A 6,124-nucleotide genomic window follows, 5' to 3' on the forward strand; every position below is an offset into this window, starting at 1 on the left:
AGTCACTATACCACAAAGAATTGGCTGACACAGAAGAATTTAATGAAACAACATATGATTAAGAGGCAATAATGATGAGGGAGCTCTGGTAGTCTAGTGGCAAGAAGCTGCTCTGCAATCCCTACGGCACGTGGTTCAAATCCATGAGATGCTCTGCTGGAGAAGGAGGGGCAATCTTCTTCTGTGCCAGTCAGATCCAATTTGATGGTACACCACCCCCACCCCCACCCCCACAACAATAAAAGAGGCAATGGTGATGCAGGAGGAAATTCAAGCTGCTATGAAGGAATTGGCAAAAAATAAGGCCCCAAGAACTGTTGGCATACCAACATATTGGAATATATTGACATATTCCAATGAAGAGATGCAGCCCTGGATGTGCTCCCCAGGTTGTGCCAAGATCTCTGGAGGACAACTACCTGGCCAACTGACTGTAAGAGATCTATATTTATTCCTATTCCAAAAAGTGACCTGACAAAGTGTGGAAATTATCGAACAATATCACATGCAAACAAGATCCTGCTGAAGATTTTCCAAAAACAATTGGAACAGTACATCAGCAGAGAACTGCCAGATGTGCAAACTGAGTTTAGAAGAGGTTGTGGCACCAGGGACATCATGGCTAATGTTACATAGATCTTGACTGAAACCAGAGGATACCAGAGAAATGTCTGTTTCGTTGAATATGTAAAGGCATTTGACAGTGTGAATCACAACAAATTGTGGCTAACCTTGAGAAGAATGGGAATCCCTGAACACTTAATTGTGCTTATGCAAAACCTATACTTGAACCAGGAAGCAGTGCTCAGAACAGAGCAGGGAAACACTACACGGATCAGGACCAGGAAACGAGTGCATCAATGGTGCATCTTATCTCCATACCTTTTCAATCTATATGCAGAACAGATCGTTCAGAAGGCTGGACTTATGAGGAGGAATGTGACAAAGTTTGGAGGAAGATTCATCAACAACTTGCGTTATGCAGATGACGCAATCTTGTTTGATGAAACTGAGAAGGACATGAGATATATGCTGTAGAAGGTCAAAGACTATATAGTCTTCAATATAGAATGAAGCTCAACATCAAGAAAACATTCTCACCATTGGGCCAATTGGCAGTTTCATGATAGACAGAGAACTTTGAGATTGTTAACCGCTTCAGCTAGCTTGGTTTCACAATTAACACTTTGGCACCAGAAGTCAGGAAATGAAAAGACGAACTGCATTGGGAAAGTCTGCTGTCAGGGACCTCTCTAGAACACCAGAGAGCAATGACATCAGTCTGGAGACTAAGGTGCATCTTATACAGGCCATGGTCTTTATAATTACTTGCTACACATCAGAGAGCTGGACAATAACTAAGGATGACAGAAGAATCAATGCCTTTGAGCTGTGGTGCCGAAGAAGTGTGTTGAACATACTGTAGACTGCTAGGAGAACAAATAGGTCTGTCTTAGAAAGGATAAAACCAAATTGCTCTTTGGAGGCAAGGATTTTGAAGCTCCATCACACATACTTTGGGCATGTGGCCGGAGGAACCAGTCCTTAGAGAAGGACATCATGCTTTGGAAGGAGGGAGGGACAGCACAGGAGAGGAAGATGCAGGATGAGATAGATTGACTCAGTGACTGGAGAAATGAGATTAGGTCTGTTGGAGAGAGTGAGTTTGGCTCAGGATAGGGCAGGGTTCAGAACTATTGTACATATGGGGTCACTATGAGTTGCAGGCGACTCAATGGCATAAAACAACAACAGCAACAATTAATTACTTGATGTAAGGAGTTCCGGTCACCTAGTGGGTAGGGAGGTATGCTGCCAACTCAAAGGTGATACCTCTCTGGAGACCCAAATCCACAAGTGTCTCTGAGTGAGAAAGATCAGCAATCTCCTCTATGTGATTTATAGCCTCTGAAAACACTCTGGAGGGTCAGCTATGAGTCATTTCTAACTCAACAGCAATGGATTTGATTTTTAAAAAATATTAATATCCAAAATCCATTTATTGGAGAATGAAATTACAGCTAGATACATTTAATTCTCATTTTCATTACAATTTCTGTTAACTCATACATCCATGAAATCTAAAATCAACCAATGCTACTTCATTAAGGTAGGTGAATTTTGAGATTAATTTTTGTTGTAGGGGGCTGTCCCAAGCATTGTAAAATGTCCTGGCCAAAGAATAGCCCTGCTCTTTCTAGTGCTTGAAAACCACTGATCTAGGTAATACATAATACCACCTCTTCTTGTCAAGGCGCTCTCCAAAGTCCATCCCAGACAATGACAACACAATAGATTTGCAGTTCTAACTCCCTACTTGCTCCTCCTCTACTGAAGAATCTTCAACAGCTACCCATCACCTACATCTCTAAAACCACCAAAGCTTCCTAAGTAGGAGGCCTATCTTCTCATCTTCATTGTTGCTGTTATGAGGAGCCCTCAAGTTGGACAGGCTCATAGCTAATCTTCTGGAAGCTTTTCAGAAGGCAGGTTATCAGAGCCTGTACATTGTAAATTGCACTGGAGGAGACTGTCCATCTTTCTCCCAAGGAACCGTTGTTGAATTTGAAACTCTGGCTTCCAGTTGGCAGTGCAACTCTTTACCCACTAAGCCACCAGAGCTCCATAATTAGCTACCTTTTTCTTCTTTCCAGCATTCTTCCCCCATCCCTCAGGTTCATAATTTATTGTACAAATAGAGCATCACATGAGCTGCATTAGCTTCTTTAAACATGAGCAAGTAGCAGTTGAGGTTCAGACAGTTTCTAATCCCATTGATGTTGCTTTCACAGTTGGAGATTTTCTTAGACTTTAACTTGAAGTATAGGACAAACAAAGAACAAAGCAATGTTTCCACATGTGGCCAGCACACAATTCATTCTACCTGTGAGTATATAAGAGTTTAAATATTTTTTAATACCAGTGAGCTTGAATTGAGTATCACTTTCTGCCCCTGCCATGATTTCAATCTTGCCAAAGTCACAAATCCCTCAGCCTTTGTCCCTAAATATACAAAGCTGACTCTCTGCCCAGCCATAAGAAGTCACTCTTTTCTTTCGTACTCTTTCTCAAGGGAGCTCTGGTTGCATCGTCCATTAACGTTGCTATGTGCTAAGTCAGAACCAATTCATATTATAGCTGACCATCTGGCAGGTTTTCAGAAGGCAACTGTCCATCTTTCTCCCATGGAGCCGCTGATGCATTTGAACCACCTGTCCTCAAGTTGACAGCACAACTCTTCACCCACTAGGTTACCCCTTCTTCCAAGTATTCTTGAACTCTAGACAATGTGTTTTACTAATCCCTGTCTATATGCTTTTTAATGTTTTGTTTATAAAAAACAAAAGTTTACAGAAAAGTTGGATTTTCATTCATTCATCGATGCATGGTTTTCTCCTGTCTCCCTCCCTCTCCCCATTCGCAGTCCTCTTTGCAATGTACCTCTTATTCTGAAGCATTGTTTTACATATAGTGTCTAATCCTATATTCTTTTTAAACAGTTCTTTCCCTCTTCTGTTCCAATACAGTGGTCATTATCTATCCATTCTTCTCCTATTCTCTGCCCAATCCGCCGTGTCAATCCTTCTTCATAACAGTGGTATAATGTAGTATTTGTCCTTTTGATACTGAGACATTTCCCTCAGCATAATGATCACCCATGGATGTAATGTTTTACGAGTTCATTATTTTCCATCATGTGAGCATACCACAGTTTTTCTATCCATTTGTTTGTTGATGGGCACTTGGGTTATTTCCATCTCTTTGCTATTGGGAATAACACAGCAATAAACATGGGTGTGAATCCCTGTCTATAGTCTGTTCTTGTGGCAACTTCTACCTATGGACCCTTCAGGAACATAGATGAGAAGATAAAGGAAGTACCACTCCAGAAGGAAGTACCACTCCAGAAGGAAGTACTGTTCCAGAAGCTTATTCTAGTGGATTCAATTCTTGCGTTTTCCTGAGTATAGGCACCGCCCAGCTCAGTGAGATCTGTCCAGCTCGGCAAGATTCAGGCCCCAGAGATCTTGCACTTACAAATGATAACTGCTCCTCATCTACCCTATGAATCCCAAGCAAGGATTATCAATTCAAAGAAGGCCCTTCTCCCTGCAAATGGAGTGGCTGATAACAAGAATAAAGGATGTGCTACCCCTCCGAATTAAATTTTACCTTCTGAAGCCCCTTCATCATTAAAGCCATTGTTGTCATCATCCTTCTTATTGTTGTTGCTGTCCTGGAGTTGACTTTGACTCATGGTGACTGCATGGATGCAGAGGTAGAACTGCTCCAGGGGGTTCCCAAGACTCTGACCTTTCTGAAACAAATCGCCAGTCCTATTTTCCGAAACACCTCTAGGTAAGTTTAAACCATCAGTCTCTTAGCTAGTGGTTGTGTGCTGAGACATTGTACCACTCAGAGACCTACTGAGTTGGAATCAATTCATAACGTCTTTATTATTTCCTTTTATGCCAGGCTTTGGCAGTACTTTAATTGTGCTGCTGACAGAAAAGTTGGCAGTTTGAATCCACCAGCTACTCCTTGGAGAAAGTCTCCTCCCATAAACATTTACAGGCTCAGGAACCCAGTTTAGGGCCAGTGGTGTAGGGCAGAGATCTGATGGTATACTCCATAGGGATTGTGCTACTAACTTACAGGCAGAGCCTCTTTTGCAGTTTGAGTCCATGCATGGCTCTGAAGGAGAAAGAAGAGCAGTTTTCTCCCACATGATTTACAACTTTGGAAACCTGCTGGATGGTCAGCTATGAGTCGATCCCAACTCGTGCAATGACTTGACTTGATGAGTCGGAATCAACTTGAGGGCAGTGGTTATTAGTGCTAAACAATCCATCTACATTGCTTGGCTAATCCTTCCTTTACAGCTATACCCTAATACTCCATGGCATGATTATTTTCCCAATTTTATATATGTGCACTCTGAGCTTTAGGGAAGTCACTAGTTTAAATTTATCAGCTACGGTCACAAGCCTTCAAACATTTATTGTCTTTCGGCCCTTATTCCATCCAGTACACCCTCCTCACTGCTAAATTTCCCAGGACAGGCAGCTCCCAGGTTGCTTAAGACTCAGATCCTTTTGTTCTCCACCTCCTCCTTCAAATGACTATTCTGGAACTACTCAAAGGAGGGAGGCACTTGTGGGAAAGGGGGTGGGCAGACAGCATCTCTATAGGCCTAATCTTCAGACAATGGAGGAACTAGAGAACTGACCTTCTAGGGGTCAGAACAAAGGGCAGAGCAAGGGGTGAGCAGGCCCCAGCTGCACCTCCTCCTTCCTTTCCTCTGTCCAACCCTGCAGCACCATCGATCCACCTTCCCAGCAAGCTCTCCCTCTCTGCCCTAAGCTGGGCCTAACTTGGCTGGAGGCCTGGGGGAATCTACTCCAGGGGCTGGGGAGACAGGGCTACCTTAGGAAAGAGGAATGGGGGGGGGGAAACACACACACACACACACACACACACACACACACACAGCCTGAGGGGAGAAATTTCTTCTGGAAAAATCGGAGGGGCTTCTTAGAGATGGTGGGGTGAAGGAGGTTCAGAGCCAGGACCACCCAGTTGGGAGTCAGGAGGGCCCCAGCAGATTAGAGACTTTGGATAGAGCAAGCATCACAGGCTGTAATTACCCCAGAAGCGCAGGGACGACGCCAACCACAGGGTGCTGGAGGAAGGGCAGCAAGGTTCCCAGCCCTGCTTCCATGCCAGTCATCACCAGGGCAGAGAAAGGGTAGCATTCGGTTCCTGTGACCTTCCTTTATGCCCCTGTTCCATCCCCGACGCCCCCTAGGCGATTTTGTTTTAAGTGGGTTTAGGAGACAAGTTAGACGCAGAGTTGCCCTTTCAGGATCAGAGGCAAGGCCAGGGGTAGAGTCCTCATGTTCCAGGGTGGGACTGGGGACTCCCAGGCCAGCTCCCCCCCAAGTCCCAGTGGCGGGTGAGTCACCCGAGCGCTCCCTACATAGTCGTCTCGCGCTGCAGCACGTACCAACGCACGGCCGAAGGGGGAGGAAGCTGGACCCTTCCTCTTCAGCTTTAGTCCCAGCTCCACTGCCGCTGCGGAGAAGGCACCTGGACACTTGACACCTTCAATTCAATGGCGGAG

The sequence above is a fragment of the Elephantulus edwardii genome, unplaced genomic scaffold (assembly GCF_000299155.1).
Source record: "Elephantulus edwardii isolate Elephantulus edwardi_28Jun2011 unplaced genomic scaffold, EleEdw1.0 scaffold00049, whole genome shotgun sequence".
Taxonomy (NCBI): domain Eukaryota; kingdom Metazoa; phylum Chordata; class Mammalia; order Macroscelidea; family Macroscelididae; genus Elephantulus; species Elephantulus edwardii.